This window comes from Mustela erminea, chromosome 3 (genome assembly GCF_009829155.1).
Source record: "Mustela erminea isolate mMusErm1 chromosome 3, mMusErm1.Pri, whole genome shotgun sequence".
Taxonomy (NCBI): Eukaryota; Metazoa; Chordata; class Mammalia; order Carnivora; family Mustelidae; genus Mustela; species Mustela erminea.
In genome coordinates this window covers 136955120-136981035 of record NC_045616.1, presented here as the reverse complement: position 1 = coordinate 136981035, position 25916 = coordinate 136955120, and the positions used below count along the sequence as shown (strand labels likewise).

At 41.2% G+C, this 25916-nt stretch overlaps 1 protein-coding gene across 4 annotated transcripts in view; it reads right to left on the bottom strand.

The window, feature by feature from the left end:
- Positions 1 to 25461, bottom strand: part of PRLR (prolactin receptor) — a 170897-nt gene extending 145436 nt beyond the window's left edge. For 2 of the 4 annotated variants that reach the window (XM_032337627.1, XM_032337625.1), the window contains exon 1: positions 24772 to 24940. The gene's annotated coding sequence lies outside the window, so the exon portion shown is untranslated. Of the gene's footprint in view, positions 1 to 24771; positions 24941 to 24960 lie in introns of those variants that run through there. The other 2 variants (XM_032337620.1, XM_032337626.1) reach the window with 2 other exon arrangements.
- Between the last annotated feature and the right edge of the window lie 455 nt (positions 25462 to 25916).

The following is a 25916-nucleotide window of genomic DNA, read 5'->3' as shown; positions in this document are numbered from 1 at the left end:
TCATGCAAGAAGTCTCATACATAGTATTACTGTTTAATTCCATTTATATGATATTCAGAGCAAGCAAAAAAAATCTTAAGTGATAGAAATCAGATCAGAGGTTGCCTCTGGGTTTGGGATTCCCCAGGAAAGGGTATGAGGAAATTCCCCCAGGAAAGGGTATGAGGAAACCTCTGCTAGGGATTGACAGGGATGTGGGTTACTCGGATATATGAGTTTGGCCAAACACATAGGGTTTTTGTATTTCATTGGATCTTAAGTTACATCTCTACAAAAAAGCATTCAAATTTTAAGAATGTGTTTTTAAAAAGAGGATATATTATGGAGGGCACATATTGCATGGAGTACTGGGTGTGGTGCATAAACAATGAATTTTGGAACACTGGAAAAAAATCAAATCAAATCAAATTTTTTAAAAAAGAGGATAAATAAAACATAACTGAAGAAACATTCAAAAATCACAAAAGGAGTTGTGAAAATAGAAAACTTCCCAGGGCTAATGAAAGGTCTGATTCTGAAAATTGACATGATTCAGCACATTCTATTAAAATCCAAAAAAAACCTCACACCTAGATGTGTTATGACAAAATATTTGAATTGGAAAGTAAAACCTATAAGTCCCAGGGAAAAAAATTATGAAGAAACAAAAATATGAATCATCTCAGATTTTTCCACCACATGACTAAATGTAAAAGGCAAGAAAGATATTTGAGACAAGAATTTCATACACAGTAAAATCATTCTTTATGTTCAAAGAAAACAGAGGTTTGTTTAAACAGATCAAAGGATTCAAAAAATATGATGCTCTTGCTTCACTTACAATAATCCTTTTTAAAAAAAATTTTTTTCAGTGTTTCAAAATCCATTGTTTATGCACCACATCCAGTGTTCTATGCAATACATGCCCTCCATAATAACTCTTAAAGATCTCATCAGCTGCCTGAGAGATTAATTAAAATAAGTCAAATTAATTTCTATAAATAAGAAATTTATAGTGTAAATGGCCAATAACTATGTACACAGAAACTAGATAACCATATAACTATCCCAGAATATATTGTAACTATGATTGCATTGCTATTAAGTAAATAAAAAAATTCATAAAGAAAAGTAAAATAATATAAAATATGTAACTGACAGTAACCTGAAAAAAATGTCAAATTATTCTTACAAATGCTAAGAAATGGTTGAAAGGAAGTAAAATGGATTGACTGTCTCATCTTTAATAGGGCTATTCAAGCATATCCTTTCATTCTGAACCTAATTATAAAAGTAGATGATCTCTATGACTTAAGTATAAAATACAGGGGCAAGTGCTTGAAAAACTTTAAATCCAATCACTCATAGAATAAAAAGAGGGTAACTGTCTTCTAAATTATTGGGAAAAGTAAAAGCAAAACCAAACCATAGTCCATGTGGCAATAGATTTAAAAAAAAAAAGGACAAGGGTGAACAGAAAAACTGGATCAAATAAATATTAATGTTGACTGTTATGATTGGTGTAAATTTCCAACTGAGAGAAAAAGTCTTCTGTGGTCAAATACATTTAAGAAATGTTGGGTTCAACTCAGTTCAGCTAGTTTCTTTATTAAAGATCTCACACCATTAATTTGTGAATATGAATTATTAATCCCTGGGAGAGAGGATTTCATTTGTAACATTTCCCATGCTTGTTTTATTATCTCTCATTGAACATACTTTTTAAAAAATGTTAAATAACAGACATTCTTCTTAAAATTGATACTAATGATGTTCACTATTCTCACGACTATTTAATAGATGTTGGAATCAATGCTAGAAGACATCAAATAAAAATTGGAAGGGCAACTATCGGAAGGAAGAAAATTACCATTAATGGACATCATGATTACAAATTCTTATTATCAAATAAAAATTCTTATAATCAATTGAGAGTTAGACAAAAAGAAAATATATGTACATTAGTAGTTTTCTTTTAGTCCAGCAATATCAGAGAGAAGATATGGAAAAAGGTCCATTCATAAGAAAAAACTAAAATTGTAAGATATGTAAGAATAATTCTAACAAAAAAAAAATAGCCTATTGGAGTAAAACTATAACATTTTAACAAGAAATGTAAGAGAAAATTCAAGTCCATGGGTAAATGTTCAATGCTTCCTAATGGGCCGACTCTATTAAAAAGATTGTCAGGGGGTGCCTGGTTGGCTCAGTGGGTTAAAGCCTCTGCCTTCCGCTCAGGCCATAATCTCAGGGTCCTGGGATCGAGCTCCATGTATGGGGGGGGGTGGTCTCTGCTCAGCAGGGAGCCTGCTTCCCTTCCTCTCTCTCTGCCGACCTCTCTGCCTACTTGTGATCTTTGTCTGTCAAATGAATAAAAAAAATCTTTAAAAAAAAATATTTTCAGTTTTGGGGCACCTGGGTGACTTAGTCATTAAACATCTGCCTTTGGCTCAGGTCATGATCCTGGGGTCCTGGGATCGAGCCCCATATCAGGGGTCCCTGCTCAGCTGGAAGCCTGCTTCTCCCTCTCCCACTCCCCCTGCTTGTGTTCCTTCTCTCACTGTCTCCCTCTCTGTCAAATAAATAAAATCTTTAAAAAAAAGATTGTCAGTTCTTTCATAACTGATCTACAGGCTTAATGCATTATCCAATTACCAATGAGAGATAGTGTGTGTGTGTGTATACACACGCATATACGTACATACATATACATATATTTACACACACACACACACACACACACACACACACACACATGCTTTTCTAACTTTTAAAAATCATTTTAGAGTTTACCCAGAACACACGGACGAGAGTAGATAAATTAATCTCGGAAGTGAAAAGTGATGAGAGGATACATGTCCTAACAGTTTAATTGTTTCATAAAACTCAAAACCAGTACGGTGCTGGCCCCCAAACTGACTGACATATGGCAATAAAGCTAAATTATTCTGCAGTAGACCCTAAGATATGCCTAAGAACGGAATATATAATTTATCCAGGGAAAAGGGGTGACTGATGCAGCACATTCTTTGCCCATCATCATTCTCTCTCCCTGAACTACTGTCAACAGTGGGCTCCCCAGTGGGCTCTTGCTCACATCCTCTGCCATCACTCCCCTCCCCTCTGGCACGTACACACTCCACATTGTAGTATGCACAGGGGACATTTAGCATTTAGGTCACTGAACACGAACCTTTGCACATACTGTTTTTCTCTGCCCCAACTGATATCACCCAGTCTCTTCATCCCAACTGACATCACCCTGTCTCTTCATCCTCAGCTAGAAAGCTGCTTCATTCCAGAAGCCTTCTCTTAACTCAGCGCCCAGATTAGGTGCCTCACGCCACCCTGTACTTCCTCTCACAGAGCTTATAATGTGCCATGTTACACATAAAGTGTAATATAATGTGCCTGGCTCCTGTCTGTCTTCCTCATTAGACTATAAGCTCTGAGAAGCCAAAGCCATCCCTGTCTTGTTCTGTTTTATTCCCAGTATGATGCTTTCTGCCTGAGACATAACATTCATGAAGTATTATTGAATAAACAGCTATCAAGGTATAACAAAGGAAAGCAGGGATAGCTTTCAAGCCATAAAAATCTACAAGTGTGTTTATCAAAAAAAACTTTACACAGAATCAAAAGACCAAAGACCAAACTGGGTAAAAACATGTATAATAAATATTATAGAAAATAGGTTAATACCCTTAAAATAGAAAGAGTTCATTTTTTAAAAATTGAGACAATATTGAGAAACAAATAGAAATCTTGATAACAGACATAAAGCGTAATTCATAAAAGAAGACATATGAAGGGTGGTAAATGTCAGAAAAAGATAATTATGTCTAGTGATCAAAGAAATGAAAGTTAATATTATTTTAGACTTATCAAATTGGCAAACTCAGTAAATTCCTATGAGGGAATGTTAGGACGGCTTCAAAAACATGTTTTCAGAAACATATAATTGATTATCATGTAACATTAAGTTTTAAAAAGAAGTCTCGAAAAAATATATATTATTATATATATTAATTAATATATTATATAAATTAATTGATATTATATATATTAATGAGAGAGGGAAAATTTACCATTATGTAAACAGTAATTTTTTCTAGGTGGTAGGATATGGGTGATAACAATTTTCTTTATTTCATTCTATAATGCCAGAAAAAAGTAATTAAAATTTTAAGTCCATATAAAATTCCATTTTTCTAACCATTCACTGACTCCTCGCATACTCTATGATATGCTGAACTGCAAACATTTATATTTTTATGCAAAATTACCTTATTTTATCTCCTTAAAGTATCAAATAAAATCAGACTTTCTCAGACTCCAATGATCTTAAAACATTTCTTTTCCCGGGGCAAATTTGATTGGCTCTATTTCCTCATTATACTGTAAGCTCTGCATGGGAAGAGACCATTCTGCTCACTATTATTTCTACAGCCCTTGGCATAGTTTCAAAAATTGGAAGGGGAGGTGAACCATGAGAGACTATGGACTCTGAAAAACAATCTGAGGGGTTTGAAGGGTCGGTGGTGGGAGGTTGGGGGAACCAGGTGGTGAGTATTAGAGAGGGCACGGATTGCATGGAGCACTGGGTGTGGTGCATAAACAATGAATACTGTTATGCTGAAAATAAATTAAAAAAATACAAGACATAAAAAAATAGTTTGATATATTTGTATCATGAATTTTGCAGAGTTACTCGCAAGGATAATTATGATAAATTTTAATTTGAACGTTGGCACAGAACTTTTTCTTTTCTTCCAGTTCGGGGATCGATCTCACAACCCTGAGATCATGACCTGAACTGAAATCAAGGGTCAAAAGGTTAACCAACTGAGCCACTCAGATGTCCCTGGCACAAGCCTTCTAAAGATGACACAGTCCCTCTATAACTGATCTCACTAACCAGGTTAACTTTTCCCACTGGGTCACGAGGGCAGAGGAGAGAATTCAATGCAAAAGTAGATGTTCCCAGATTAGTAGTGTAGTCCTGTCAGGGCAGCAGAGCTCATTCCAGAGCTGTTTGGCCCATTGCGCTGAAGTTATGTCCCAAATTTCTCCCCTCATAGAAATGTCATTTGTGTAAACTCTGCTTGGTTGGTTTCCATCACAGACTAGCTCTTACCAGAGCTCCTCACTTTAAATTTCTACAGGATGTTAGCTTTGCTTTCACGCTTTCAACCCTCCAGAAAGCTTAAGTGTGGTCCACAGCTAAGATTTAAAGGAATTATGGAATGCATCAGTAGTCAGTCCAGAGTGTTTTGCAAGAGCCAAAGTTTCCTTTTCATGTGATCCACTTTGCTCTTCCAAAAAATCCTCTGGGTTTTCTCAATTCCTTCCCCACTTTCACTTTTTTTTTTTTCTTACTTTGTTTACTGCTTGCTGCAGGCAAAAGGTACAACTGGGCAGCTTTAGGAAGAGATGATGTGACCAAGCTGAAACCCTCCAGTCCAGTCTAGTCACTACACTACAAGGACCCCCCAAAGCCCCAAGAGACTCAGTGATGGAGGTGTATAGTGAACAAGAATATGAGGGAGGAGGACATTGAAGGACAAATAATGAAGATTACAACAATTCAGTCTACAAAGATAAAAAAACTATCACAGGGTATGGTTAATAGCAAGAGACATAGGGCTAAGGTAAAAAGATTTATTCCCAATACAGTAAATACCTAAAATCTCTTTGCATCAGAAAGAGTTAAAGAAGGGGAAAAGGGGGGCGCCTGGGTGGCTCAGTTGGTTGAGCGGCTGCCTTCGGCTCGGGTCATGATCCCAGCATCCTGGGATCGAGTCCCACATCGGGCTCCCTGCTCAGCGGGGAGCCTGCTTCTCCCTCTGCCTCTGCCTGCCACTCTGTCTGCCTGTGCTCACTCTCTCTGACAAATAAATAAATAAAATCTTTAAAAAAAAAAAGGGGAAGAGGATTTACTACATTATCCATTAGACAGTTAAGAGACTTGTTAGCTCAAGTCGTGTTTGTTACTGACTACAAATATTGATAGAATAAACAAAGATTTTTTTTTTAAAGATTTTATTTATCTATTTGACAGACAGAGATCACAAGTAGGCAAAGAGACAGGCAGAGAGAGAGAGGAAGAGAAGCAGGCTCCCCGCTGAGCAGAGAGCCCAACGTGGGGCTCGATCCCAGGACCCTGGGATCATGACCTGAGCTGAAGGCAGAGGCTTTAACCCACTGAGCCACCCAGGTGCCCCCAAAGATTTTTAAAAATTCACATATGACAACATATTTATGATGTAATATTATTTAAATATTAATAAATCAAACAAAAATTTAGATACAATCACATCCGGTGTGACATCAATTTCATAATGTATTATATAACATTAACTAAAACATTAATATGTTAAACAGAATTTAGTCTGAATTAAATGTGTGTTATGACAACAGATGGACGTTGAGGCACCAAGAGAGTCAGGAACAGGGGTCAGCAAAATAAAGCTCATGGGCCAAATCTGACCCCTTGACTATTTTTGATAATGAAGTTTTATTGAAAATTGATCTCTCTTCTGAGAGTAGTGCCCAGAATATTGAGACCATTGTTAAGGCTGGAGCTTGTAGTTGAATGTAGTTCCCATGTGACAAACTGATACCAGCTGGAAGGCAAGGAGTTGTTATTTTGGGGTTGGCAATATTAAAATCCTTTCCTATTTTCTAAAGCATCAAATCCCTTAGAGAATTGAAATTTTCTGTCAAAACCAAGGGGAAAACCATCATGAACCAGCAGTTCATGATGAAGATCTTGACTTTGAGACATGATGTTTGAGCACTTCATGCACAGAACTAGGGCTCTGACTCAGTCCCCAAGTCCAAGTATGAGATTCATTAAGGTGATTTCATTTTTAACCATCATCATCAATAATCAGTGTCATCCTTCCTCTCCCACTGAATGTCTGCCATGTCTGGGCAAATTCACCCACAAAATAGAGGTCTCCATAGCTCCTGCCTACCTGCACAGAAGAAAGATTCCTGGAGAAGCTTAATGCTTTGCCTCTGAATAATGTCCTAGGTCTTTGGATAATCAGAGCTACCTATCACATTGTATGATAATCATGTCCTATTGGAAATTCATTGCTTCCAAAGTGAAAAGTTCCCAGTCAATGTCCACTTTTGTAAAGTGGGTCTCCATGAAATACCACTGTGGGAATTGGTTTTGCATTTGACCTGTTCTTAGTTTCCCAAGAATTTTGTTGAGAATCCATAAGCATTCCTTATGTTCCACTTGAAGATTTCCCTAAGCCGCCATATGTGATTTTGATTTTAAAAGAAACCCACAACCTTTCATGTGGTTACACAGACATTGTGCCCTAGGTTTCCAAGTATTCCTCTTGCACATTACTGATTCTCAGTAGTGAGAATCAGGATATTACTGATTCTCACCTTAACAATACAACACAGGATATTTGGAGCCCCTGTTACTGCTGTTCCTATACCTGCTTTAGTTTTGCAGATTTTTGCTGTTGGATTCTTACTACACACTTTGTTCACAAACGGAAGTGTCCTTTTCATACCATCAGACACAACTGTGTTCAAGGAATTAGAAATATATGGAAAGAATAAAAATTAAACTGAAAACAACAACAAGCATCTAAACCTAATTGTTCTTCTGGTGCAGTCCACAAACTAGTGCCACACAGCCACCAAATCTGAGGCTCCCACCGTGGGACCACAGGAAAGCAGGCAGTTTTCGCCCTTGTAATTGTTGGGTTTTCCACAAAACGCCGTATCATTTCATCTCTCACAAATGGAAACAGACATGCTTTGTTAGGTTGGATTTTCCATCCTGGGTGCCTGGGGCCCAGTTCTTCTAGAAGCATCCAGCCTCTGGCCATACGGGCCTTTGTCTGGTCTGAGGCCAGCCTGACACCCTTTCTAGCATGAGTGAGAAGCCATGTTTTCACCAGCAATGTGATTTCTGCAGCACATTTCCAACATTCCCCATTGTGCTTGCAAAGGTACAACCTATTTCTGAACTTTTCCATTCGTCTTGGCTTTACTGGAGGAAGAACAGGTGCTTCTTCACTTCCCTTATTTCTCAGAATTGCACATTGCCCAACCAGCTCTGCTGGCATCAAATGTAGGGCAGCTGGAGAAAGTGTATTTAGCTAATCTCTGAACTTCATCTCTCTTGAGGAGTTTTCTTGAATACTTATCAGATTTGGGTTCCAAAGGCCAGTGAACTCCAAATAATTATGTATCTGGCTATAAGCGCGGGCCTGAAATGCACCATTTGGGGCTGGGTGTGCAAGTCACCAAATCAACAAACTATTGTCATCCCTGAGCCTTTCTTCTATGTGCGATGTGCTGCTCTAACCATCCAAACACATGGGGTCATGGGAGAAGGGCTCAGGCTCATTTTGAGGGCCAAGGATAGAGAAGGTGTATGTCATCCTTTATTGTACTCCATCCTCAAAACAGTACTGGAATGTAGGCACTATCATCTCTGTTTTCACCAATAAGAACCCTGAAGCTTAAGAGAGGTTTAGCAAACTTTCTATGGATCCTTTCTAGTGGCATGACTTTGAAGAAGACTCGGCAGAAAGAAAGAATATGCTGCTTTAGTACGCAGGTAAATTCTTTTTTTTTTAAATTATTTAAATTTATTTTCAGCGTAATAGTATTGTTTTTGCACCACACCCAGTGCTCCATGCAATCCATGCCCTCTCTAATACCCACCACCTGGTTCCCCCAACCTCCCACCCTCCACCCCTTCAAACCCCTCAGATTGTTTTTCAGAGTCCATAGTCTCTCACGGTTTACCTCCTCTTCCAATTTCCCTCATTCTCTTCTCTAACTCCCCTTGTCCTCCATGCTATTTGTTATGCTCCACAGATAAGTGAAACCATATGATAATTGACTCTCTCTGCTTGACTTATTTCACTCAGCATAATCTCTTCCAGTCCCGTCCATGTTGCTCAAAAGTTGGGTATTCATCCTTTCTGATGGAGGCATAATACTCCATAATGTATATGGACCACATCTTCCTTATCCATTCGTCCATTGAAGGGCATCTTGGTTCTTACCACAGTTTGGTGACCGTGGCCATTGCTGCTATAAACATTGGGGTACAGATGGCCCTTCTTTTCACTACATCTGTATCTTTGGGGTAAATACCCAGTAGTGCAATTGCAAGGTCATAGGGAAGCTCTATTTTTAATTTCTTGAGGAATCTCCACCCTGTTTTCCAAAGTGGCTGCACCAACTTACATTCCCACCAACAGTGTAAGAGGGTTCCCCTTTCTCCACATCCGCTCCAACACATGTTGTTTCCTGTCTTGCTAATTTTGACCATTCTAACTGGTGTAAGGTGGTATCTCAATGTGGTTTTAATTTGAATCTCCCTGATGGCTAGTGATGATGAACATTTTTTCATGTGTCTGATAGCTATTTGTATGTCTTCATTGGAGAAGTGTCTGTTCACATCTTCTGCCCATTTTTGATATGATTATCTGTTTTGTGTGTGTTGAGTTTGAAGAGTTCTTTATAGATCCTGGATATCAACCCTTTGTTTGTACTGTCATTTGCAAATATCTTCTCCCATTCCATGGGTTGCCTCTTTGTTTTGTTGGCTATTTCCTTTGCTGTGCAGAAGCTTTTGATTACACCATACACAAAGATAAACTCAAAATTGATAAAAGACCTCAACATGAGACAGGAATCCATCAGAATCCTAAAGGAGAACATAGGCAGTGATCTCTTCGATATCAGCCACAGCAACTTCTTTCAAGATATGTCTCCAAAGGCAAAGGAAACAAAAGGTAAATTCTTTTATAAGGACTGCCAGCTAGAGGTGCCATGTTGGTCTGCTGATTAAATGCAGGAAGGAAGGGAAGTTGTTGAATTGAATGACACAGATGGGATTTTTGAGAGACTTACAGGCTCATTAATCATGCTAAGCTCAGACCCCACACTGAGTCCGTGCCCTTGGAATTTTGCCTCACTGTCTACACACTTGTTGGTTTCCCCATTAAATCATGGGTTCTTCGATGAAGGTGAAATTAATGACTCCCATGAATGGAGTGCTTTCTGGGTGCCAAGGGTTCTATATACTCTCTTCTTGTCTTATTCTCCCATCAACTGTGGAATGGATGTATTTGTGTCTTGATTGTAGAGATGAGAAAGTAAGGCACAGTGCGGTAACTCTCACTCTAATATAAATCCATCTGGATTATTTGTAAAATCACCTTTGAAAGCATATGCCTTCCAATACCCACACATGGGCATCTTATGTAAATTCATCTCCTCCTCTGTACTTGTTGGATGAACCCTTCTCCTAAAACTCATCCTCTATTAGCCACACTGAATGATACACTTGAGTTTAGACAGGAAGTTCTGGGACCAATATAGAATCAGTGTTAGTAGGACTGGGAGGTTTGCAATAGAAAGCAGGCTCTGGTTTCAAGGGATCATAGTATCTCAGTTATGAAATAACTAAAAAAAAAAAAAGGTCCATATTCATATAGCCAGTGTATCTTCATAAAAGCATGGCATATTTTTGATAATTATCCACTAAAAATGATTGCCCATGGAGGCAATGGCTGGCTGTGAGATAGGAGAGAGAAGTATTTTTAAATTAACATTCTTTTGCACCTTGAATTTTATTTTATTTTCTTTTCTTTTATTTTAAAAGAATTTATTTATTTATTTGACAGAGATCACAAGTAAGCAGAGAGGCAGGCGGTGGTGGGGGGGAACAGGCTCCCTGCTGTATAGAGAGCCCGATAAGGGGATCTAGCCCAGAACCCTGAGATCATGACCTGAGCCAAAGGCAGAGGCTTTAACCCACTGAGCCATTCAGGTGCCCCTATACCTCGAATTTTAAACCATGTACAAAAATAAATAGAGTTTTAAAAGTCACAGGTCTGAACAGTGTTATGATTTCAGTGATGTCCTTTGAAAAGTAAAATCAGAAAAGTTCGCTAAGAGAGAAATAAAACTTCTAGTCAAACCCTGAATGAGGTGATGGATGGAGTCACACTTGTGACTAAACAGATCCCATCACATTGCTCTGATATTTGAATGACTTGGTTTCTGGACATATCCACATTAGTACATATTCACTCTCACTTTTTGCTGAGTACTTAGTCAAACCTGTCCAATAAGAGGATTACCTTTTTGGTTTGAAATTACCGTATTGGTTTGAAGATGAATTCTTTTTTAAAGATTTTATTTATTTATTTGACAAACAGAGATCACAAGTAGGCAGAGAGGCAGGCAGAAGTGGGGGTGGGGGAAGCAGGTTCCCTGATGAGCAGAGTGCCTGATGCGGGGCTCGATCCCAGGACCCTGAGATCATGACCTGAGCCAAAGGCAGAGGCTTTAACCCACTGAGCCACCCAGGCACCCCTGAAGATGGATTCTTTTAAGTGAAGCTATCTATAGGGTTCTAAGCTATTTGAAAGATATTCAAAGACTTCAAATGGCTTTCAAACTTTTTAAATTAATTGGTGTCTCACTGCAGTCTTTCTAACTTAAATAAGATGAAAATCTAATGCAACTATAACTATAGTTCTCTTTTCCCTTTGTACTTTGGAATTTGAAAGTTATTATAACCATAGGAAATATCTGACATATATTGTATAACATTTTAAAATAATACTTCTATTGAAAAATCAAACAAGCGAATGAACAGTTTGATGACTTGATTACATAAATTCAGCACTTCTAATAAATGCATTTCAGTTTCTACAGAAAATTACACTATGGCAAATGGAGCAAAAAAATGCCTTCTATTTAACTGAAATATGTAATAAATTAAAACTTCCATCATAGAAGATGAATTTTTACAATTATTGCCTCTACAGTTATTATTGAAGAATTCACTAAAGGGATAATCTTTAATACATTTCTTTGTATAAATGTCAATTCTGTTAAATTCATTGCTGATACTACCATTATGAAAGGAGGAAGGTCTCTTACTTTCATGCTGATTATTAGAAAACCAAGTAACTTGAGAGAATTTTCTGGAAGAAGGTATGCAATGGAGGGTAGAGAAAATAGTCTGGACTACTGTGTTCCCCAGGCTTATTTCACTTATAATAATGAAACTGTGGAGAGAATCTTCAATATTTTTAGAGTAAAAATGTGGTAACACATAAAGTATCATGTCATCTGCAGAGTGAGAGTTTGACTTCTTCTTTGCCAATTTAAATGTCTTTTATTTCTTTTTGTTGTCCTAGCAAGGAAAAATGTAGAAAAATGAAAGTGGACCTTTTTCTTACACCATACACAAAGATAAACCCAAAATGGATATAAGATCTAAATGTGAGATAGGAATCCATCAAATCCTAGAAGAGAACATAGCAACCTCTTCAATCTAGGCTGCAGCAACTTCTTGCTAGACACGTCTCCAAAGGCAAGGGAACCAAGAGCAAAAATGAACAATTGGGACTTCATCAAAATAAAAATATTCTTCACAGCAAAGGAAATGGTCAATAAAACTAAAAGGCAACTGACGTAATGGGAGAAGATATTTGCAAATGATACATCAGATAAAGAACTAGTATCCAAGATCTATGAAGAACTTAACAAACTCAACACCCAAATCCCAAATAATCCAGTCAAGAAATGGGCAGAAGGCACGAACAGACACTTTTCCAAAGAAGACATAGAAATCGCCAACAGACATGTGAAAAAATGCTCCACATCACTTGGCATCAGGGAAATACAAATCAAAATGACAATAAGATACCACCTCATACCAGTCAGAATGGCTAAAATTAATGAGACAAGGAAAAAACAAATGTTGACAAGGATGCAGAGAAAGGGGAACCCTCCTACACTGCTGGTGGCAATGCTAGCGAATACAATCACTTTGGAAAATACTACGGAGGTTCCTCAAGATGTTAAGAATAGAGCTATCTCATGAGCTAACAATTCCACTACTAGGTATCTAACCCAAAGATACAAATGTATTGATTTGAAGGGGCACCTGCCCTGCAATATTCATAGCAAAAATGTCTACCAGAGCCAAACTGGAAAGAGCCTAGATGTCCATTGGCGGATGAATGGATAAAGAATATGTGGTTCCTATATACAATGAAATATTACTCAGCCATCAGAAAGGATGAATATCTACCATTTACATTGACATGGATGGAACTGGAGAGTATTATGCTGAGCAAAATAAGTCAGTCAGAGAAACACAATTATCATTTGGTTTCACTCCTATGTGGAATATAAGAAACAATGCAGAGGATCATAAGGGAAGGGAGGGGAAAACTGAATGAGAAGTCATCAGAGAGGGAGAAAAACCATGAGAGACGCTTAACTATAGGAAACAAACTGAGGGTTGCCAGAGAGGAGGTGGGTGGGGAATGGGGTAATTGGGTGACGGGGATTAAGGAGGGCATGTGATGTGATGAGCACTGGGTATTATATGCAACTGGTAAATTACTGATAAATTATTGAGCATTATATCTGATGACACCCTTGCTGTGGTAAGTTTCTAAAGGCCAGCCTCAGATGATCTTGAAGAGCAACCAGAATTTTTTCCACAACTTATTGAGAAACTTTGAGTTCTTTCATCTTTTGAGAAGAGACCAGGAGGTGGGCACAACACAGGAACTGAGTGGTGGGCAGAAGATGAGATAGGGTGAAGAGGGGGCATTTTTCCAGCAGCTCCCTGGGGCGGGGAGTTTCTCTTCCCACCTTGGCTGGGTGGCTTAAATGCAGAGCCCTCCTGGAGGAAGAGGGGCTGAATCATCCAGCCTCTGAATTATGGCATTTCCTCTCCAGTTCCGCTTCCAGAAGCCCTGGCCCACCAAAGCACCTCTTAGTGGCACATGGGGATTTTTGCAGGGGAAACAAGTCTGATTTTGAAAGTAGCAATTTCAGTTACAAAAGAAAGAGCGAAAAGGAGACAGAGGGAAAGCAGCACAACTTAGTGACTGAGAACCTGGAGCTCTGCTTCCAGACTCGTGCAAAACCTGGCTTTGTGACTTACCAGCTGTGTGAACTTAGGTAGGTGACTTCACCTCTTTCTTTCTTTCTTTCTTTCTTTCTTTTTTTTTTTTTTTTGCCTCAGTTTCTTCATTTATAAAGTGATAGTGATAAGAATACTGAGTCAGAGGGTGGCTGGGAAGAATAAGTGTGAATTTATAATGTGAATTATGTGAATTCTTAAAACAATGCCTTGGATATTGTAAGTGCTCATTCCATGCTTGCTATTATGATGTCAACATTTACTTGGGAAAACGGACCAATGGCAAAAAGCCCTGTGTACATGTCTGATGGCATTAAGAATTCAGTAAATGCAACCAGAGTCTCAAAAAACTCGGAAAAAAAGATAAACTTAGGAATGTGAATGTGACTTTTCTAGCCTTTACGGAAAGCGTAGTAATCAACAAAACAGTCTTATGAGACAGGATGACATTTTAAGGGTTAGGAGGTAAAAAGCAGCAAACAAATTTCTCCCTGGACAGGAATTTGATTTTTTTTTTTTCCTGCTTAAATAAGCTAAGGTAAAATCCCTAATGCTTCCAAATAGCATTAGATGTTACTCCATTTTGGCTCGTAACCAGTGACCTGAGTCGGGATAGGGTGGGAGCAATGATCTCAGACAGGACTAGGTCTGCCATTACTGTTGCTGGCCTTATCCACCTGGACGGCCTGCTGACCCTACCTCCAGAATCACTCCTGAACCCCATCCTTCTTCTACTCCCCTGCCCCCATCCTAGCTAATCCATCCTTCCCTGCTGGACCTGCCACATTCCCTCTCTGCTTCCAGTCTACACTGCATTCTCCACCCTGAAGCCCAAGAGAGCTCTAAAATGCAATGTAGAACACATTACGCTCGATTTTGTCTTATTTGATTTTCCCTACCTTCTCCTATGATCATCTGTTTTATTTCTAAGTTACAAATATGAGAGATCTTACAATAATTGTCTTTCTCTGATGGACTTATTTTGCTTAGCATAATACTCTCGCGACAAACCCTAAGAGACGCTTAACTCTAGGAAACAAACTGAGAGTCACTGGAGGGGAGGTGGGGCGATGGAGTCACTCGGTGATGGGCACTAAGGGGGGGGGCACATGATGTGATGAGAACTGGGTGTCATATGCAACTATGAATCACTAAATTCTACCTCTGAAACTATACTCTGTGTTAATAATACATGTTATAAGGTATGTTATAACACACTATATATTAATTAATTGAATTTAAAAAAGAACACAGCACTCTTCTCCTTAAAACCTCCCAATGATTTCCTTAAAGCACTTAAAATCCTAACTTCATCCCATGACCTCTACCCTCTGGGCTGTTTCCCCATCTGACGCTGTATTTCTTCCTCCATGAGATCCAGCCATAGTGGTCTCCTTTCTGTTTCCTGAACGTGACAACCCTTTACCAACCTCAGGACATCTTGTTGTTCCCTCTACCTGGCCTTCTTTTTTCCTGACCTCTGTATTGCTTTGACACTGATGTGTGAGCTCAGAGGCCACCACATCAGAGAGCACACCTCTTGTGATCCTATTCAAAGCAGCCCTCATCAGACGCCATGCCCTTGACCTCCCTTCATTTGTCTGCAAAGAACTAACCAACTTACTGGATTTTAATTATTGGCTTCTCAATGTGGAGTATCTCTTTCCTCTCAATGACGTATAAATTCCATGTGAGCAGAACCTTTATCACTCTCCTTCCAGGTCATGTAACAGCCTCTGGCTGTAGTGGGCCCTCCATCAAAGTTGAGTGAAGGAAAACTGGGGACACCCATGATGCTTGGCTCCCAGGAGGGCTCTGCTGATGCTACTCTCTGCATCCTCCTTCATGATTTCTTATCTTCTAACTCTGCAACCTCAACACTCCAGGAAACTACAATGGTACATCACTCTCTTTCTTTCCTTCCCTCCAAATCTATATAGAAATTTGGTTGCTTCCTTTTTAACCATTTTTTTATTTGGGAGAGGCAGGGAGAGTGAGAATGGGCAGGGGGAGAGGCAGAGGGAGAAGCAGACTCCCTGTTGGGCGGGGAGCCCAACGTGGGGCTCGATCCCGAGACTCCAGGATCATGACTGAGCCAAAGGCAGGTGCTTAACTGACTAAGCCACCCAGGCACCCAAAACTTGGTTGCTTTTTGGCATTAATACAACCTTCTGAGAATAGTTAATTAGACCCTGGATAATTATTCTCAAATAATTGCTGTCAGATTGATTCCACACCCATTTTCTGTATCCTAGGTTATGATATATTTGGGTGACTTGTAACTGTTTCTTTCCACACTAAAATTCATGACTCACCTAGTATACCGTGGGGCTGGGAGTCCCCTGCATCCCATATGATTTCTCAGGGCTGAGATGGTTTACACAACCTAGTTAGTTCTTGGCCATTTCACGTTGTAAAGTCTATCCAATGACAATCCCTAGAGAATACTGCTGTAATTATATTTTTAATAAGGGTGTGAACAAGAATAGAGTTAATTGGCTTTGAAATGGCTGAGAGAGGAAAGCAAGTATTGCTGAAGATCAACATAGCAATTGGGAAATTTAATGCATGAGAGGCAGGGATGCTTAACCTCTATCTCTCAATCTCATAGTTATCAAGCTTCTGGCAATCTGATCTCCAAATTGCACTTACAGAAGTTTTCATCATGAGGCTATGCTGGGCATTCGGAGTTTGGAGTTAGTTTAGATAGGTAGAAGACTTAATATTATGCTGGAGACCATGTTTCCCAAGGAGTAGAATGACAACCCAAATATAGTTTGGATGGTTCTCTGGGGTCATGTGATCTAAAACAAGACAAAAGGAGAAATACGAATAAGAAATTAAGATTTGGATTTTAGCTGAGCAGTAAGATCAGCTCATACTGATGCACATTATAGTCACCTGGAGAATTGTAAATAAATACAGATGCCCTGGCTACATTCCCAAAATCTTGATTCAATGGATCTATGGATGGGGCCTGGGGATCTGTATTCTTAAAGCTCCCGAGATGCCTGTCTCGACCAATCGGTGCTGAGGACTACTGTTCTAGAGACTTTCTTTTTGCTCTAACAGAAGATATGGAAATTGTTCTTAAATCGGTAATGGATTTGGAGATGGATAAAAAGGAAATAACCATTGGTGGAGGGTGCAAAATTAACTGCCCTTCTTAGTTCTAAAGAGTCTAGTGCCCAGACTCTAGCTTTCTTCTGCTACCTTTCATAAAGACCTCCCAGCCTCACCATTGCCAATAAACCCAGAAGTTCCCAAAACACGTAAATAATTCTTTTAAAAATGCAGCTGTAAAAACAGCTGGGCTTTCTTCTCTTCTTTTCAGACGTGTAACAAAAATCAATATCTTTTCCATGAACGGGAGTTTTGGAGAGGAATTAGAATAGCCCACAAGCTATGGGACCCAGGAGACTTCACTTCACAGAGGTAGGGCTGGAATTCCTATCATAGGCCTGGCCAGACTTTCACTGGAATAGGAACTCCCAGATGAGAGGGATGGTCCTCTGGAGACTGCTGTGGCTGTCTCTGCCTCTGCTGATACTCACCATCCCAGTGCTGCAGCTCGGGCCAACCTGTCATCTCTCACCTACTGATCTGTAACACTGACTCATTCATTGAAGAAACAGCATTGCCAGGACAGAGTATTCTAACAGTAGCACAAGGCTGGGCTGCCTCGCTTTGGGAGCCAAATAAGATACGGGGAATGCAGTGGCTGAGAATTCTAATTTCACCTCCATTGCCAGTTAGCCTCAAGGTCCAAGGCAAGTAATTAAACTCTATTGCCCAATTTGTCAAGTTGAGGAGGTGAGGGAAGTTTACAGATTATTGTAAAATAGCTACCGTGGGCACAAATGGGCACGATGATAAAGCCCTTCGCAAAGATTACACCAAGCCTGGTGGATCCAAGCGGCTGTGACATACCAGCTGTCACACACTTAGCTAGGACTGACTACAAGACAGTGCAAGAACACACAGAGTAAGGAAATAGGGAGAGAATTACAACTTTTAGCTACTCCCAAGTGGATAGGATCACTATGGATTACAGTTACCAGTGAATTAAAAAGACTATATAGAAATATATATATATAGGGGCGCCTGGGTGGCTCAATTGGTTAAGCATCCAACTTTTGATCTCAGCTCAGGTCTTAATCTCAGTGCCATGAGGTTAAGCCTCGTGCTGGGCTCCATATTAGGCATGGAGCTTACTTAAAAAAGAAAAGAAAAGAAAAAAGAAATATACATGTATATCAATTTCCATAAAGACCACAATTCTTGATTGTCCATTGACTCCCCTTTAAAATATTACCCTTTAAATTTTACTTCCTATGACTATGATTTAAAAACCTTGTGTTTTTTGCTCAATGGTTTTCAACTCTAACTTAGAATATTCATATTAGAATATTCTGGAGAATTTTAAAAAATAAAAAAATTTGTTTTAAATTTTTTTTAAAATTAAAAACAACAACAACAATAATACTGAGTAGTCCCTACTCCTAAACTGATTAAATGAAAATTGTGGGAGTGCGTTGAGGAAACAGTATGTTGTAAAAGTTTCTCCAGCGATGCCACTTGTTATTTTTTCACAACGACAAACCGCCCCTGCACATTCCTATTGTCATGGGCTTACATGGACTACGTGCATGTTTTCTTACTGGAAATACCCTCTCTCCCCAGCTCCATTTGTCTTCAGCCTCAGTTTATGTCCTTTGATGTCCATCTCATACCTTCTGTTTCTCAAGTACACTGCCCTCTGGAATCTCCAAATTCTGTTTCATTCACAGAACACTTGGAGAATATTGTCTGACATTGCTCCTGATGTTTTTCTGTTTATGCCCATCTTCTCAACAAGATAACCTGCTTCCCCAGAGCAAAGACCTCTGTTTTGCTCTGTTATTTTCCCTATGGAGTCTGGCACAGACTTCTTGGCTTAGAAGATGCTGAAAGATGCGGCTCCTGTTGATGTAAATTTATTAAAATTCACTTGTGCTCAGCTTCACATTGTCATCCCCCCACCAGATGTAGATTTCAAGTGAAAATGAACAAACACTATTTGCATATCCAAAAGAACTTCTCTTCTTCTTCTTCTCCTCCTTCTTCTTCTTTTTAAAAGATTTTATTTATTTGTTTGTCAGAAAGAAAGAGCACAAGTGGGGAAGCAGTAGGCAGAGGGAGAAGCAGACTCCCTGTTGAGAAAGGAGCCCAAAGTGGGACTTGATCCCTGGACTCTGGGATCATGAACCTGAGCCGAAGGCAGATGCTTAACCCACTGATCACCCAGGCGTCCCAGAACATTCCATATAATGTTTTGCTCAAGCTACAGAAAGGAATCTTTTCCCCATGGAAAAGATTCAGTAGAATCTTTTCCCCATGGAAAAGATTCAGTGGTACCCATGGCCAACATCTGCATAGCTCATTTCTTCATGAGCATTTTATGTGGCATTATCTCATCATCTCTGAACTTACTATAGTATTGTTGGGGGAAGCAGGGTGAGGGCTAACACACAAACCAGTAGACAAAGTAGAACCCAGACCTCCGATATCTCAAGTCAGAGGCTTCCTCTAACAACTTCAGAAATCCGACTGCTCTCCCTTTGGCATACATGAAACTGCAAGAAAAAACCACATCTTTACTTTGGTGATATGATATTCAAGGACCACTTTAGCCAGCAGACAAAAGAAACCAAAATGGCCTTCTGTTATATTCTTGGAGCAGTCCTTCTGGAAACTGGGACTGCATGTTGTTCAGGCTGCTTTAAGCGAGAGAAAGAGAGGAAGAAACATCACCCCAGTGAGATGTCTTATTTGATGGGCTTTACACACAAACATGAAGCCCTAGCTGTCTCCTAATCTGATTTTACGAGTGCCAGAATGACAAAGACATTGTCCTGGGAAGTAACTTTAAGGTAAATCTAAATTTAGATTCAAAATGACCCTTTGGTCTGAGATTTGTCCATTGGGTAAGACTTCAGAAGTCTGAACCAAAAATGAGAAGAAATGGTGTTAGGAAGAAGGGAGGAAACTTTCCTATCATATATTTGTCAACTCATTGGTCTATACCAGTTGTGTTAAATGCGAACATAATGCAAGTCATATGTGCAATTTAAATTTTCCTATTAATTGCATTAAGAAATTAAGAGGAAACAGATGAAATTCATTTTAATAGTATATTTCATCTAAACGAAGCATCCAAAATGTTACCATCCTAACATATGATCAGTGTAAGAATTAATGAAGTGCGTTTTTTTTTTTTTTCCCCCTAGGTCTTTGAAATTAGGGTATATTTTTACACTTACAGCTCTTCTCAGTCTGGACTAATCACATTTCAACTTTTCAGTCATCACACGTGGCTAGGGCTAGTATGCTGCACTGAGCAAGTTTAGACACACTCACTGGAATTTGGGGCATGAGATACAAATCGCCTGTCAGCATTTAGTCACCTAATACACTTTTGACAATTTCCGTCTATTAGCTCCTTGCAATCTTCTGGAAGAGATTATTTCAAAGGCCACATGCTGTGTTAGCAAAAGGTTTTAGGCTTTGGAGCAAAACAGACTACCGGGTTCTAAGACCAGCTTTGTGACCTTGTGCTAGCTGCTTACCTGCTATGAATCTTGGTTTCCTCTACTATCAAATCAAGACAAAAATAGCTAACTCGCCAGATGGTTGGGGAGGTTAAATAAGATAGGAGGTAAGTACACAGCACAGCCATGAAGAGTATGATAGGCAGTCAATGAAGAATTTCTCCTACTTAAAACTCAAATTGATTTGCAAGGCTCCATCTCACTATCTTTGAGGCTCTAATGTTTCATTTATTCCACTTCCAGCTCTTTCCCTGGAGGTTTTTCTGCGAAGACAGCCCTTTCCGCAGACCATCATCAGGCTGGCTCCCTCTTTTTATGCAGGTTTAAGTTCAAGAGTGACCTCTCTGTGGACATTGTCTCGGCTGCCCTCTTCAAGTTGCCTCCAAGCCCTGCTCTCTTGAGCCCCTGGCCTCTCTTTACTTTCTTTATGGCATTTTTCAGTATCTGAAATTATCTTATTTCTGCGTTTGCTCACTGCCTCTGATCTGTCACTCTCTCTACCACAGAAGCTCCACAGGAGCTGGGATGTTGTCTGCCTTACTCAGAGCTCAGCAAGTGTTTGTTAAATGAATAAATGAGTGAATAAATAGTTCACATGGGGACGTAAGTGTAAATGGTGTCCTGATTCTCAAAGTAGTCAAGAGCGAACATTACAGAGCTCTTTTCAACCTAAAAGAGAGGCTCAGGGAGTTGGTGGCTGGAAGCCAGCCTAGCCTGCCCAGGCCTGGTGTTGCCTAACTCGACTCCCAGCTCGGTCTGGAAAGGGTTGGGAACATCCTTCTTCATAGGCCATTTCATTGTCGCTGCCTGTTAATATGTATCACATGCAAAGTGTATGTTCACTCTGCTTAAATCATCTAGAAGATTCGGTTATTCCTGCTTTAAATGCTCTGAAGAAGAAGAACTGGGTTGGGACGCAATTGGCATGAAGCAACCTTCTGATGCCAGGGAGCGTGGAGGCACGAGGCAGTGCAAAAAGAGTGAGCGTTCAAGTCCAACAGACCTGGGTTTGGATCCTGGTTCTTCTGTCTTTTAGCAGCTATGCAGATTGGACAAGTTATGCACACTATTTTAAGTCTCAATGTATCTGTAAAGCTTTACATGATAATTCATACCCTGCAGCGTTGCTATGAGAATTAATTGAGGTCATATAGCAAAGTGCTTAGTCCATCTTGCAGGCTCGATGGAAAGTTGGTATCAGTATTGTCATCTTTGCCTTGCCAGACTATCCCTGTCCATCTTTGGAATGGCCACTTTGAGGGTATTCAATTTCCTTTTAGGATTCTGATACTTCTTTCCTACATCTCAATGTCATCCAGCTTCTTGCAACCAAAGGGCCAGTACCAAAGAGAGAGACAGAGACGCAGAGAGAGATGGAGAGATGGGATAAACTGAATTGGCTATATCTATGCCACCCTTCGAACAATGACAGTGGAGACAATTTTCTGTACAGAGACAGTCTCGAGGGTTTCTGGAGATGGGTGCAACCATGAGACCTCTGCAGTGTCCATGCAGCAGTGTCTGTTGCTAGAAGTAGAGAGCTACCTATGTCATGTTCAAGATTACGGGCCAAAGAGAATTGGGAGTAAGGGTCGAGAACATATGGCAGTCTGGACACACTTTATTTGCTGGCCACACAGAGTGCTCTGCTTGACAAAGGTGAAGCAGTAAAGCCAACTGTGTATTCTGAATCCACCCCTCATCTTTGAAAATAATTAGAGCAGAATTGACTTCACTCCTTCTTTTGTTGACATAAGCCCCATAGAAGAGTAAGTTGCTCCAGAAAAGTATAAAACTATTTAACACTTACTGATAACTTCATGTTAATATTAATAATACCAGTTTCCTACTGACTATAAACCGGGCATTTCCATTTCTCATTTTCCATTTTCCTAATAACTGTGCAAGAAAGACAGTATTGTTCCCCATTTACAAACAGGGAAAGCGAGGCTTAGAGTAGTTCAGTGACCTGTCCAAGTGTGGGAGCCAAGATTTGAAGCCCAGTCTGTCGGATTCCAAAGCTCCATGTTCCTCTGCTGTACCCTGCTGGCACTGGCAATGGAAGACTTGGGTCCCACAAGACAGGAGTCCTTAGTACTTAATTTTATTTTTTTTAATTTTTTTTTTTCTTTTTGAGAGGTAAGGGGCAGAGGGAGAGGGCAAGAATCTTGAGCAGGCTCCATGCCCAGCATTGACAAAATTAAGAGTTGGACCCTTCACCAACTGAGCACCCAGATACCCCAATACAAGTCCTTAGTACTTTAAAAGAAAAGTGCCTAGGTCCAAAAGAACACTATTACTATCCCTACTACACACAGGGGAGTGAACAGCGCTCTGTTCCAAAACAAAGCTTTTGGCTTCACTGTTTGACATCCAGCTAGGTGACATGAAGATCTATCTTTGAGACAGTCACTTTCTACAGGTGGCCCTAGAGTGTTGTGTACAGCACTGAAAACTCCAGGGTTGAGGACCTCCCCTTTGGAAAGTCATGAAAAGAGTTTGTGAGGAAGGTTCCCCAGAGGCAGAGATTGGTGAAACCTTTGGGAAACCCTATCCCAGGAGCTTACTCATGGCAGGAGTGCTTTCTCCTTCATCAGCATGGCTGACTTCAGACCCCACGGGAGGGCTGGCTATAGATTATTACTTACATTATTGCCAGCCCAGCGGCCAGCAGAGGTTTAGCTGGGTGGTCTCAATACAAAAGGTTCTCAGAAGGAAAGAAATGAATGTTTATCTGGGGTTCAGGTTTTCAGGGAGCAACTACAAACCCTGAGGGATTGCTTGCAAAACTTTATGTACATTACATAAGAATATTTTTGCCCCTTGGGAGAGGACTCACAGCTAATTCTCAAAAGGACCCATGAGTTCCAATTTTTAAAAACCACTAAAATTAAAAATTTCATCTGCTTCTTCCTTATACCATCCAGCATATTTACCCCATATATTATTTATAATTTAGAATACATACACTATATAATGTATAGTATATAGTATATATAATTATATATAAAATACACTATGTATATACACATATTATGTTTAATGATACACACACACACACACACACATACGTGTATATATGTATATCTATATATGGGATGATTAATTTGCTTAAATATTGCAAGAAAGACGGAGGCCCAGAGAGGATGACTGCCTTGACCGAGTTTGCACAGCCAGAGGCACGGCTAGGAATAGCAGCACTCCACTGACCAAGAAGCAGGAGACTGGGGGAGAATCTTTACCAGCCAACGCGATGAATGAAAACAAACGAATCTCTCCAGATTAATAATACTATTTTGCAACCGTTTTCAAGTCCGATCACAGAAAACCCTAAATTGCTTATTAGGGCAACGTGCGCTGCTTCGCCAGGACACAGGTAGAGGTCACTACAAGGATATTCTCCTGCTGGAAGGGCTGGCCCTCCCGCCCCGCTGTCCCCCGCACGGCGCCGGGCTCCGCGGTCCCGCGAGTGTGCCGCTCCCCGCCGGCGGGCTCGGCTCGCCGCTGCCTCCCGGGCTGGAAGGCCTCCCTCCCGCCCCCGCTCGGGGCCACGGTTCCGGCGGGAGCCTCGGACCCGCCGCGGCGCTCACTGCCTTCGCGCGGGAGCCCCGCCTTTCGGGCCAGCACCGGCGACCCTGAACTTTCCCCACCGGCTGCCCGGGAGTCCGCGGCAACGCCGCCGCCGGGAGACCCCGCGAGCCCGCGGGCATCGCCTCACCTGCCCGAGCCCCTTCCCGCTATATTTTCTTTTCAGTTTCACGTAAATAATTTACATTGCGAGAATGCCACGGTCACGCCGAAACTCACTCTCCAGGGCGCATCCGACGACGCCTTTACAAAAGACCAAGGTGCGCTGCTGTCAGGGGGAGGGGGCACTTTTAGTTTCTCTCCGAGGGGCCAGCAGTGCTGCCTGCGGTCAGAGCCCCGGCTTTCGCACCTGCGGCCGCCGCCCGGCAGCGCCTCTGCCCCCTCAGGCTGGGTTCTGGTGCTTTCCGGGAGCCGCAGCCCGGCCTCGAACCCGCAGCCCCCAGCGCCGCGCACCTGGCCGGCCTCGAAAGCGCAGCCCCCCGCGCCCGGCGGGCATCGACCCCGCAGCCCGCAGCGCCGCGCACCTGGCCGGCCTTGAAAGCGCAGCCCCCCCGCGCCTGGCCGACCTCGAGCCCGCGGCCCCCGGCGCCGCACGCCTGGCGGGCTTCGAACCCGCAGCCCCGCGTCCGCCACAGGCCCAGCCAGGCGGTGGCTACTCACTTTTGCCTGGGAGCCAAGTCTGCCATATCCGTCCGTCAGCACTTCCTGCAAAAGGACGTGGAGATCATTGTGTGTAAAGCTGTTTGGCGGACAGCGGGTAAAATCCAGAGAGAGGGAGAGGATCCACTAAGACGGAAAGCGGCGGGGGCGGGGGCGGGGTGGGGGCGGGGTGGGGGAAGCCCTGCAGACCCGCGCTCTCGGTCGGTCGCTGCCCGGGCGCCGCGGTCCCCGCCGGGTGGCTCTCTGAGAAGCTCAACTCGGTGCACTTGTTCACTCTTTCTTCATTAGAGGAGGAGTCAGTGTTGCAACACTTATGTTCCTTGCTGGAGGCAAAACAGTGATTTTCTTCAGCATGCAAAATGTCCAGAGCCTGCCAGGTTTGCAAGGTGAGGGAGGTGCTTGGGGGAGCCGGAACACCCCAGAGACCTGGAGAAGAAATAACTGATCATCCCAGATTGGTTTCGCATGATCGGGGCCATACAGCTTCCACGGAGACTGCTCCAGAAAACACAGAGGCAAAACAATCATAAAAATGGCTTAATACATCGAATCGCCTCGAAGATGGTATTCCTGCCGGCAGTCAAGATAGGGAGCGTCTCCATGTCAAATTTCTTTCCTTATCTGAATAACAGCAGCTTGACAATATTGGACGGGGGCTCTAGGGAGTTGAATCTCCCCTTCTCTAACAAGAAGGAGGGGTCATAGTGAAAGGGGCAAAAGAAAATAGTCAGTAACCTGAATAGGGTTTCGCTTTCTTTTTTGATACCCCAGAGCCCAAATTTCCAGGGTGCGGTGTTTCCACCGCACGAATAGAACAGAAACAGTGGTAGGGGCACCCTTTTCTTATTTTCTGCAAATGCAGATTTTTTTTTTCTAATAGTTTTTTTTTTTTTTTTTTAATTTGGTCATAACAAAACCATGCACAACTGCAAATTTTTCTCTTGCAAAAAAGTACGGAAACCCATAGTAACTGTCTGAATCAAACAGTTACCCACCAATTACTAAGTGGGAAGTGTGTTTGATGCCCTTGATTACTGCTGCAGCTGATTGCTTCCTAATCCAGAGCGGGTATCAAGGAGATATTCTAAACGAAGCCTCTCGAGTTTCAGAAATAAAAGTTACCGGAACATTGGGCTTTCCCCCTT